We start from the raw sequence: 13,223 nt of genomic DNA, 5'->3' as shown, positions 1-13,223 counted from the left end.
AATGTGACAAATAATATATGTGGCTGTTGCCAACCAAGAACACTACAAGCCCCAGCAAGAATCACAGCAAAAGGAATTAAACTCTAGAAGCTACAAGGCCACAAACTTTCCCAAAACCATAAGATCTCAGGGACTTAGTGAAAATTCCTGCACCTAAGTTTCTGTTTCTGTTCCGAAGCTTTTTTACAGCAAACATAACGCAAGCTACTGGACTCCAAATGACTTGAAAAGTTACAGGAAGCTTCACAAACATACCAGGTTCAAAACACTAGCACTGAACTAAGTCCAGTTCTCAACAGAATGACCAGCACATCCTCATCTACAGGGGAAGAAAATGTTTCCAGCATTCCAGACTTTATGAAATTTCCAGAGTTCAAAAATCTGGAATTTTCCAGCCACATGTCCACTTTGTCTAGGCATAGTTTGCACACACATGTCACCAAGAGGTGATTTACACCACTATGGTGTTGAGCACAAACCCCTACTACTAACACACAAAATCCATGCCCTTGGGCTCCATCTATACCATGGAAACAAAGCCCAAACTTTCAACAAAGTGCAAATGCAATTCCACAAGGTATTCTTCTAAGATGACAATTACATAGGTGAATCTTATGTGCACAATGACAAAGTGACATGGGGGTTTGAACCCCATGTTTGTGTCATGCACATCAACAACACCAACACACACAATACCTCACAAGCACTAGCATCAAGCTCAACACAAAATCACTCTAAGTTAACAAGAGAGTATGCACACCCCCACATGTGGGCATGTGATGGTGCACACTCTCACATATATTACTAGGATCTTCCTAGGAATCATGTCATCCTCAAAATTCAACCCCCACAACAATCTACCCTAGCTTAACTAGGAACCACACCTACACATGCTAACATAGATAGTCACCTAGAACATCACATCACATCAAAAGATGTGGTGAGGGGGAGGCACCCACACCCCACTAAATCTTTGCAAACAAATGAAAACTACAAGATCAACTTTGACCCTCTTAAGCTCTAAAGATGTGACCAACCATGTATAGCTAGTGCTTCTATCACCCCTTAAGAACATCTCTCACAAGAAAAACACATCACAAGCACACACCCCTACCAAGTGTTCTTCACACCACTAGATGTAATCATCATAGGCATCTCAAGGTTAGCATCACATAACAACACTTGTGTGCAAACACACACACATTGTATCTACTCCACTATGCTAGCAGGAACAGGAACAACACCACTGTGTGAAGGAGTTAAAATAAACAACAGAAATAGCAAAACTGACAAGCCTCTTGTGTAGGAGTTAGGAAACATAAATTAATAAGCAGAAAAAGGAAAAAAACAGAAAAAGAAATGGGGTTCCTGGGAATCGAACCCAGCACCCCTGGTGTCCAGCAGCAGCAACAAACCACCACGCCTCTGTCATCTAATCGACAGGATGGAGAAAGGAAGCAAGGTGAACTGCTCCCGGTCGCTGTGCACCGAATTAGCAAAACAAAATAGGCTGAGAGGGGGATCGAACCCTGAACCTCTCATCAGGCACGCATGAGATCGACCACTGGGCTACGAAGAGATATCTGACAGAGGGGGAATCTCATACAGGTAAAGCTACCAGAATCATCTCCTGTCTACTGAGAGCGCCAGCGATAGAGAAGACTGACGGCTACTCGCTTGCTGGCGTTGCTGAGCTGCGCTACCGACGACGGGAAGGTCCTGCACCTGCCGAACACCTATCTACGGGGGAAAGGATCCCCGCTGCTGCTAATGAACGCCCGCATGGCGCCCTAGACCGAAGGAGAACCTGCACAAACTCTACGCTGTTGCTCTGCTTCTACCGCGAACGAGGCGACAGGGAGCCACAGCTACCGGCGACGAGGAGGTCCCCGCTGCTGCTGTCGCGAGGGGGGAGGAAGCCCTCCTCTGCGCAGCACCCCCATGAACTCGACACTACGCAGAACAAACCGTTGCTACTGCACCCTCCTATGCCGCTGCTAGGGAACAGAGAAGCACGCACCACGACGGGACCGAGCCGATCCACGGTGGAGGAAGGAAGGGGGAAGCACGACCTCACCTTGGGGGGGGGGAAGATGGGGCGCCGAACGGGGAGGAGGAGCGCCGGACCGGGGAAGAAGACGCCGAAGAAGTGCCTCCGACTGCAGAACCGACGGAGAGCTGGAAGACACCGCGGGCACGCCCTAGACGAGCTCGGTTCCGACGACGTGGTCGGCCCCCGGGGTCCCTAGCGTCGGGAATGGATCACGGGGATCCACCCCGAGCCCCCGGGCATGACGACGGCGACGAGCGGCGATGGAGATGCAGCAGACGCCGGCGAGAAGCTGCTGTCCTCCCTGCCGGATCCTCCTACAGAAGTTACCTGGGGAGGAAGGGAGAGATGGAGATGGGGTTGGGGGTAGTGGCGGTGGCGGCTGAGGGGAGAAGAGGAACCCTAGGCTACTGGCACGGACGCCAACGCATCTTATAGGGGTCCTCGACGTGCTGCTCACGGCGTCTACACCCCTCTCTCTCTCTCACGCGCTGACGGAAAGAAGAAAGCGGGGGAGAAGAGGTAACGTCGTCAGAGAAGGAGAGGAAAGGAGGGGCTCTCGCGTGGGCTCTCTCTCTGGAGGGGGAGCAGCTGGGCCAGAAGGAGAAGGAGGACCATGCTGTCCAGGGGCAAAGAAATAAAGCTGGGGAGTGAATTTCCTATTTAGTTTTAAACACACACAGAGAAAAATAACCCACAATATAAGTTACTGTGGCAAAAAATTCAAAAGGAAAAACCTGCTGGACATAAGGAATTATGGTCCAATAGGGAAAAATAGGAAAGCAATATTTGGAGCTGTTTGAAATAAATGCAAAACAGTAATTAACCTACTGTTTTGAGTTTATTTGCACCTCTAAAAATCAAAGAACAAGCCAGAAAAATCGCACCTCCTCATAAACCCATTTTACCTAACCACCAGACATTTTAGAATCACTTTTGGGAAGAAGGAATTTTGACATGGAAAAATAGGAGGGAAAAGGAGTTTAAATAGCAAGAGCTTAAAATGACTAGCACTCACTCCCACATTACACACACCATTATCACATGCATCACAAGATAGTGCATTACCATCAGATAACCCTAGCAAGATCACATGCACTCACAACACCACAACACTACTCCTAGTAAGAACATATGCAACATGATCATGACATGCAATCATAAGGTATGGCAAGGAATGATATGTTATGCATGCATGCAAGGGAAGTAAGTACTAAGGAACACACACGAAATCATGGCACAAAAATGATATCATCACAATCTCTGACAAGGTGGCCCCACATGGAAGGTTACAAAAAGGGAAAGTCCTACACTTGGGGCATTACAAACTCTCCCACACTACAAAGAAGATCTCGACCCCGAGATCTAAGACTGAAAGAAATCGGAAAATTCGGAACGGAGGTGATCCTCGCGTTCCCACATAGCCTCTTTATCGGAATGGTGTGACCACTGCACTTTGAGAAACTTGACAGACTTGTTACGGGTCTTGCGCTCAGTCGCCTCGAGAACCGCAACTGGATGCTCGCGATGAGAGAGGTCAGGCTGGAGATCGATATGTTGAAGATGCACAGTGCGCTCGGGGTTCTTGAAACACCTCCGAAGTTGAGAAACATGGAACACATCATGGACATTTGCAAAGGTTGACGGAAGCTCGAGCTGGTACGCGAGGTCGCCCCTCTTGCCAACCACTCTGAACGGACCAACGAAACGAGGTGCAAGCTTGCCATTGATGCCAAAATGCTGCATACCCTTCATAGGCGACACCTTGAGATAGACAAAATCATCAAGCTCATACGACATGTCACGGTGCTTGCTATCATAATCGCTCTTCTGGCGGGACTGCGCTGCTCTGAGGTTGTCGCGAATGATCCGACACATCTCCTCAGCTTCTTCTATCATATCATTGCCAAGGATCTGACACTCGCCTGTCTGGGACCAGTTGAGCGGAGTACGACACTTCGTGCCATAGAGAATTTCAAACGGAGCCTTACCAGAGCTAGCTTGATAACTGTTGTTATACGAGAACTCCGCGAAAGGCAGACAATCCTCCCACTTCATGCCAAACGAGATAACACAGGCTCTCAGCATGTCCTCAAGAACTTGATTCACTCTCTCCACTTGACCACTAGTCTGAGGATGGAACGCTGTGCTGAAGCGGATCTTTGTGCCCATAGCAGACTGAAAAGAGTCCCAGAACTTGGAAGTGAAGATACTCCCGCGATCTGATGAGATCATCATAGGTACACCGTGGAACGAGACAATCCTCGAGGTGTACAACTCTGCCAGCTGAGCTGCTGAAATGGACTCCTTGACTGGAAGGAAATGCGTCACTTTACTCAACTTGTCGATGACGACGAAGATAGCGTCATTACCCTTCTTGGACTTCGGAACCCTGTGATGAAGTCCATCTCAATGTGATCGAACTTCCACTCGGGAATCGGCAAAGGCTGCAAGAGGCCCGCTGTTCTTTGATGTTTTGCTTTCACCCTTCGACATACATCACACTCATTGACGAATTGTGCAATTCCACGCTTCATACGGGTCCACCAGAACGACTGCTTCAAGTCATGGTACATCTTGGAGCTTCCGGGATGAATAGAAAGCAGAGAATTATGCGCTTCTTCCATGATCACCTTCCTGAGATCACCTTTCGGGACCACAAGGCGGTCCTCGAAAAACAAAGTGTCCCTGGCATCAACAGTGAAACACTTATACTTTGGAAGACTCTTTCCCACACCAATCTTGACCTTCTTCACCATGGTATCAAGTAGCTGAGCTGCTCTGACCTGATCTTCCAAGGTAGGAGAGATCTGAAGGTTCGCAAGAAAACCCTGAGGAACCAGCTGAAGATTGAGCTTCCTTAAAGACTCAGAAAGACCCGGCTGGAGAGGTTGCAGAATGAGACTGTTGCAATATGCTTTCCTGCTCAATGCATCTGCCACAACATTTGCCTTGTCTGGCGTGTACTCAACACTCGGATTAAAATCCTGGAGCATTTCCACCCAACGTGTTTGCCGAAGATTCAAGTTAGGCTGAGTGAAGATATACTTGAGGCTCTTGTGATCAGTGAAAACATCAACCTTACGCTCCAACAAGAGATGTCTCCAAGTCATCAAGGCGTGCACAACAACTGCTAGCTCGAGATCGTGCACAGGCTCTTGTGATCGAAAGCCAGTTGACACTCTGGAGACCACACATACTTGACACCCTTCTGAAGAAGACTAGACAGCGGCTTGGCGATTTTGGAGAAGTTCTCAACGAATCTTCTGCAATATCCGGCAAGACCGAGAAAGCTTCGAAGCTGCTTCACATTCTGCGGAGGTTCCCATTCAACAATGGCTTGAACCTTGGACGGGTCAACCTTAATGCCCTCGGCAGAGATAATATGCCCAAGATAGACCACTTCTTTCAGCCAGAACTCGCACTTGGAAAACTTGGCATACAACTTGTATTCTCTCAGTTTATCAAGCACCAGTCTGAGATGTTTCTCATGTTCTTCCTCATCCTCAGAAAAGACCAGAATGTCATCGAGATAGAGCAAGACAAACTCAATCTTGAACGGCGAGAAAATATAGTTCATCAATCGGCAAAAAGTCGGAGGAGCATTAGCCAGACCAAAAGACATGACCGTATACTCATATGAGCCAAAACTGGTCCTGAATGCCGTCTTTGGAATGTCTTCCTCACGAATGCGAATCTGATGATAGCCCATTCTGAGATCAAGCTTGGAGAATACTTTAGCACCTTTCAGTTGCTCGAACAACTCATTTATGTTCGGAAGCGGATATTTGTTCTTGATTGTCTTCTTGTTCAATGGGCGGTAATCGACACACAGCCGTTCCGTACCATCCTTCTTCTTGACAAACAGAACACCACATCCCCACGGAGACGAGCTTGGTCTGATCAAACCCAAACGCTCCTGCTCATCGAGTTGCCTCTTGAGTTCCTTCAACTCTTCTGGACCCAGCTTGTACGACCGCTTGCACACTGGCTCTGTGCCTGGCTCAAGCTCAATGACGAACTCCACTTCACGATGCGGAGGCATCCCTGGCAGCTCTTCAGGAAACACGTCCTGATATTCGCAGACTACTGGAACTTGCTCAATGGGATTGATCTCACCCTTTTCATTTAAGGAGAACAAGCGGATTGTGTCATCGCGCGCCGCGAATATAATCACATCCTCCGAAGAGTGGGTCAGCTTCACTTCTTTAGCTGCACAATCAATTGATGCCTTATTCATGGCCAACCAGTCCATACCAAGGATCAAATCAATGTTGGACTTGCCCAAGACAATAGGAGACGCCAGAAAAGCATAATTGTCCATCTTGATAGAAACGTTCGGAACCATCATGTGAGAATTAATGATGTTACCCGGAGACACAATTGAAAGAGGCTTAATGAAATCATGAGTAGGGAACCCATGCTTAAATGAGAATGGCCTTGAGATAAACGAATGCAATGCGCCCGTATCAAACAGGACTTTAGCAGGAAAATCATTGACTAAGAGATTACCCATGATCACATCCGAAGAATTTTCTTCCTCAGCTGCATTCACCATGTTGACTCGAGCTGATCTGGGGTTGAACTTCACAAGAGCGTTGCTAGGAGGTTTGCCTGGAGGAGGAGGAGGCGGCAGACGGAGCTGAGAAGTGCATTTGTTGGCATAGTGACCCTTCTGCCCACATTTGTGACAAGTGACCTCTGCTGGCTGCCGGAACTGAATCTGAGGAGGCCCTTGCTTCTGATGCTGATATCTCTGCTGGAATCCAGGGTTGGGTGGGCGGGAAGAACCACGTCCACCTGAGTGCTTCGGCTGCTGAGAGTGCCGAGGAGGAGGAGGAGAAACCCAAAACCTCTGTTGCTTCTGAACCACCTGAGTCGAGGAAGAGCTGGAATCTCTGAAACGTTTCTTGGAGTTCTCCACCCTGAGCAAGGCTGCCTTTGCTCTGAGAGCTAAGTTATAGAATTTGTCAAACTCCTCAGGATCGTGCAAAGCGAGTGCTAATTGCAAATCCTCCTTCAAGCCACCCCTGAACTGGTATATCTTGCTCTTCTGATCCGGAACATCCTGCAACGCGTAACGGGCCAGCTCGTGGAACTCAACATTGTACTTGTACACAGAATTGCTGCCCTGCTTCAAGCGCCTGAACTTCTCGCGCATCTCCTCAACAAAACTGGAAGGGATGTAGTGGGACCTGAAGTCACGACAGAACTCGTCCCAAGTCATCACCCTGCCACCTCTGGAGTCCTTAAGCTGCTGCCACCAAATAGAAGCCTGCCCCTTCAACTGGAATGTTGCAAACTTGACATAATCCTCTGGACGCACATTGCTACACTTGAAATGCTTGTACATATCACGGATCCAATCTTCCGCATCAAATGGCTGGTCGCAAGAAGTGAACGTCCTAGGCTGGTTTGACAGGAACTGACTCAGACTGGCGAAGTGATTGCCACCCTGCTGGAAATTGCCTTGCTGATGATTGGCTCTCTCCTGGATCAACTGCAACAACATCTGAGTGTTTGCATTGGTGGCTGCCATCATCGCCTGCCAGGTCTCTGCAGGAGGAGGCGGCGGCGGTGGCGGAGGAGGAGGTGGAGACGGCATATCCTCACGTGCTGGGGTCTAACGAGTTGGTGGAGCCATCCTGAAGACGGACAACATATTAATCCACAGAATAATTGAAGATAAGCTGAATCAAAGACAGAATATCTGAATAGAATTTAGCATTGCTCTCGAACAACATAGCAAGAGTGCATTCTCAAAGTAACAGACGACAAAATTCCGATAAGGCCATAGCAAACAAGTGTGAGCTAGAACTGCTCGGAACAAACATATGATCGAGATTTCCCAAACCTCAATCAAGAGTCTGTAGGAAGATAGTCCTATAAGATACTACCAGATATCCCACCTATGAATTCCCGAAATAACTGGTCATGCGATCAGGCACCCGGTTACAAGGAGTATTTCACACAACTCCTAAACTAACCCGTCACCTGTATCACACCCTTCAACACACGACCAACATCTCGGACCTTCGTCTACCACAGATCCTCGTGATCACCCGATACAAAGTGTGGTAGTACCCCCGAACAATCTACACCAGTACTGGGGACGTCGGGGTTATCCCACCACTACCCGTATTGAAGCAATAACGAACACCCCCGTTCTTAGGTACTCGGAAATCCGAATGATGGCGATGTGCGCGATAATCCCTGGAGCTCAACTCCCCTGATACTTAGAGCAGATAGGAGGCACCAGAACATGATTCCGTCACATCGAAATCATATAGATTTCGCAAACACCCGCGTGATCCTAAAAATTTTTTTGAGCGAGAAAAGGAGTAGAGTTAAAGATTTCCTAAGACGGAAGCCTCACCAGAGCAAAGAAGAGGAGAAAAATGAAACCTACTCTCTGATATAACTAAGACTCAAAACATTTTCTAGACTCGACTCGGCCAAATACGATCACACAAAGGCTCCTATGGTCGTAAGGCTCTGATTACCAACTTGTAACGACCAAGATGCGATCCTTTCCGATCTGGGGGTCGAGGGCCCCGAATAGGAAAGAAGCGCATCTAAGTGTTTCGCAAGCAAGTAAACATAGCACATAATAATAATTACAGTAGACAATCTGGGATTCAACTGTCTTCTTATTAATAAAACAGAGTACAACGCATATACAAACAAGGTAGTTCCGGTACGAACTACAAAACAAGGAAAATGCTATGCTACCCGCTGCAGGCCCACGATCACGACCACGGCTCAGTCCTCTGGATAGTTCACGTAGAGGCGGTCTGTCTCCTCGTCGTACTGCCACGCCAGCTGGGTGCCGTCGGGATCATCTGACTCTGGGGTACCTGTACCTGCTGGAAGTTTCGGAGGAATCCATGAGCCACGGGGACTCAGCAATCTAAGGCCTTGGTACCAAAACTAGTCATGTTGTTGGGTAAGGAAGGGGTGAAGTATTTCAGGCTGCTGCTTCCTATGATTGAATTGTTGGGGAACGTCGCATGGGAAACAAAAATTTTCCTACGCGCACGAAGACCTATCATGGTGATGTCCATCTACGAGAGGGGATGAGTGATCTACGTACCCTTGTAGATCGTACAGCAGAAGCGTTAGAGAACGCGGTTGATGTAGTGGAACGTCCTCACGTCCCTCGATCCGCCCCGCGAACAATCCCGCGATCAGTCCCACGATCTAGTACCGAACGGACGGCACCTCCGCGTTCAGCACACGTACAGCTCGACGATGATCTCGGCCTTCTTGATCTAGCAAGAGAGACGGAGAGGTAGAAGAGTTCTCCGGCAGCGTGACAGCGCTCCGGAGGTTGGTGATGACCTTGTCTCAGCAGGGCTCCGCCCGAGCTCCGCAGAAACGCGATCTAGAGGGAAAACCGTGGAGGTATGTGGTCGGGCTGTCGTGGAAAAGTCGTCTCAAATCAGCCCTAAAACCTCCGTATATATAGGTGGGAGGGAGGGGGGCCTTGCCATGGGGTCCAAGGACCCTCAAGGGGTCGGCCGAGCCAAGGGGGAGGACTCTCCCCCCCCAAACCGAGTTGGACTAGGTTTGGTGGGAGGGAGTCCCCCTCCCTTCCCACCTCCTCCTTTTTTTTCCTTTTTCCTTTGATTTCTTATCCTTGGCGCATAGGGCCCTTTTGGGCTGTCCCACCAGCCCACTAAGGGCTGGTGCGCCACCCTTATGGCCTATGGGCTTCCCTGGGGTGGGTTGCCCCCCCCCGGTGCACTCCCGGAACCCATTCGTCATTCCCGGTACATTCCCGGTAAGTCCGAAAAATTTCCGGTAATCAAATGAGGTCATCCTATATATCAATCTTCATTTCCGGACCATTCCGGAAACCCTCGTGACGTCAGTGATCACATCCGGGACTCCGAACAACATTCGGTAACCAACCATATAACTCAAATATGCATAAAACAACGTCGAACCTTAAGTGTGCAGACCCTGCGGGTTCGAGAACTATGTAGACATGACCCGAGAGACTCCTCGGTCAATATCCAATAGCGGGACCTGGATGCCCATATTGGATCCTACATATTCTACGAAGATCTTATCGTTTGAACCTCAGTGCCAAGGATTCGTATAATCCCGTATGTCATTCCCTTTGTCCTTCGGTATGTTACTTGCCCGAGATTCGATCGTCAGTATCCGTATACCTATTTCAATCTCGTTTACCGGCAAGTCTCTTTACTCGTTCCGTAATACAAGATCCCGCAACTTACACTAAGATACATTGCTTGCAAGGCTTGTGTGTGATGTTGTATTACCGAGTGGGCCCCGAGATACCTCTCCGTCACACGGAGTGACAAATCCCAGTCTTGATCCATACTAACTCAACTAACACCTTCGGAGATACCTGTAGAGCATCTTTATAGTCACCCAGTTACGTTGCGATGTTTGATACACACAAAGCATTCCTCCGGTGTCAGTGAGTTATATGATCTCATGGTCATAGGAATAAATACTTGACACGCAGAAAACAGTAGCAACAAAATGACACGATCAACATGCTACGTCTATTAGTTTGGGTCTAGTCCATCACGTGATTCTCCTAATGACGTGATCCAGTTATCAAGCAACAACACCTTGTTCATAATCAGAAGACACTGACTATCATCGATCAACTGGCTAGCCAACTAGAGGCATGCTAGGGACGGTGTTTTGTCTATGTATCCACACATGTAAATGAGTCTTCATTCAATACAATTATAGCATGGATAATAAACTATTATCTTGTTACAGGAATTATAATAATAACCACATATATTATTGCCTCTAGGGCATAATTCCAACAGTCTCCCACTTGCACTAGAGTCAATAATCCAGCCCTCACATCACCATGTGAATTACATTGTAATAAATCTAACACCCATACAGTTCTGGTGTCGATCATGTTTTGGCCGTGGAAGAGGTTTAGTCAGCGGGTCTGCTACATTCAGATCCGTGTGCACTTTGCATATATTTACGTCCTCTTCCTCGACGTAGTCGCGGATGAGGTTGAAGCGTCGTTTGATGTGTCTGGTCTTCTTGTGAAACCGTGGTTCCTTTGCTAAGGCAATGGCACCCGTGTTGTCACAGAACAAGGTTATTGGATCCAGTGCGCTTGGCACCACTCCGAGATCCGTCATGAACTGCTTCATCCAGACACCCTCCTTAGCCGCCTCCGAGGCAGCAATGTACTCTGCTTCACATGTAGAATCTGCTACAACGCTTTGCTTGGAACTGCACCAGCTTACTGCACCCCCATTAAGAATAAATACGTATCCGGTTTGCGACTTAGAGTCGTCCGGATCTGTGTCAAAGCTTGCATCGACGTAACCTTTTACGGCGAGCTCTTCGTCACCTCCATACACGAGAAACATCTCCTTAGTCCTTTTCAGGTACTTCAGGATATTCTGGAACCTACCTGCCATACTTATGGCCAGGCTAACATCCGGTCTAGTGCACAGCATTGCATACATGATAGAACCTATGGCTGAAGCATAGGGGACGGAGCGCATATGCTCTCTATCTTCATCAGTTGCTGGGCACTGAGTCTTACTCAATCTCGTACCTTGTAAAACTGGCAAGAACCCTTTCTTGGACTGTTCCATTTTGAACCTCTTCAAAACTTTATCAAGGTATGTGCTTTGTGAAAGTCCTATCAGGCGTTTTGATCTATCCCTATAGATCTTAATGCCTAGAATGTAAGCAGCTTCTCCTAGGTCCTTCATAGAGAAACTTTTATTCAAGTAACCTTTTATGCTCTCCAAAAGCTCTACGTTGTTTCCAATCAATAATATGTCATCCACATATAATATTAGAAACGCCACAGAGCTCCCACTCACTTTCTTGTAAATACAAGATTCTCCAACCACTTGTATAAACCCAAATGCTTTGATCACCTCATCAAAGCGTTTGTTCCAACTCCGAGATGCTTGCACCAGTCCATAAATGGATCGCTGGAGCTTGCACACCTTGTCAGCATTTTCAGGATCGACAAAACCTTCGGGTTGCATCATATACAACTCTTCCTTAAGGAAACCGTTAAGGAACGCCGTTTTGACATCCATCTGCCAAATTTCATAATCGAAAAATGCAGCTATTGCTAACATGATTCTGACGGACTTAAGCATCGCTACGGGTGAGAAAGTCTCATCGTAGTCAACTCCTGGAACTTGTGAAAAACCCTTTGCCACAAGTCGAGCTTTATAAACAGTCACATTACCGTCAGCGTCCGTCTTCTTCTTAAAAATCCATTTGTTCTGAATGGCCTTGCGGCCCTCAGGTAGTATCTCCAAAGTCCACACTTTGTTCTCATACATGGATCCTATCTCGGATTTCATGGCTTCTAGCCATTTGTTGGAATCTGGGCCCACCATTGCTTCTTCATAATTGCAGGTTCATTGTTGTCTAACAACATGATTGATAAGACGGGATTACCGTACCACTCTGGAGCAGCGCGTGATCTCGTCGACCTGCGTGGTTCAACAGAAACTTGAACTGGAGCTTCATGATCATCATCATTAACTTCCTCCTCAACCGGCGTCGCAATGACAGAGGTTTCCCCTTGCCCTGCGCCACCATCCAGAGGGATGAGAGGTTCGACAACCTCGTCAAGTTCTATCTTCCTCCCACTCAATTCTCTCGAGAGAAACTCCTTCTCGAGAAAAGCTCCGTTTTTAGCAACAAACACTTTGCCCTCGGATTTGAGATAGAAGGTGTACCCAACTGTCTCTTTTGGGTAACCTATGAAGACGCACTTTTCCGCTCTGGGTTCCAGCTTTTCAGGCTGAAGCTTTTTGACATAAGCATCACATCCCCAAACTTTAAGAAACGACAACTTTGGCCTTTTGCCATACCACAGTTCGTATGGTGTCGTCTCAACGGATTTTGATGGTGCCCTATTCAAAGTGAATGCAACTGTTTCTAATGCATAACCCCAAAATGATAACGACAAATCAGTAAGAGACATCATAGATCGCACCATCTCTAACAAAGTACGATTACGACATTCGGACACACCATTACGCTGTGGTGTTCCAGGCGGTGTTAACTGCGAAACAATTCCACATTGTCTTAAGTGAGCACCAAACTCGAAACTCAGATATTCACCCCCACGATCAGACTGTAGGAACTTGATCTTCTTGTTACGATGTTTTTCCACTTCACT

The sequence above is a fragment of the Hordeum vulgare genome, chromosome 1H (genome assembly GCF_904849725.1).
Source record: "Hordeum vulgare subsp. vulgare chromosome 1H, MorexV3_pseudomolecules_assembly, whole genome shotgun sequence".
NCBI classification, from domain to species: Eukaryota; Viridiplantae; Streptophyta; class Magnoliopsida; order Poales; family Poaceae; genus Hordeum; species Hordeum vulgare.
This window is presented reverse-complemented; position numbering follows the sequence as displayed.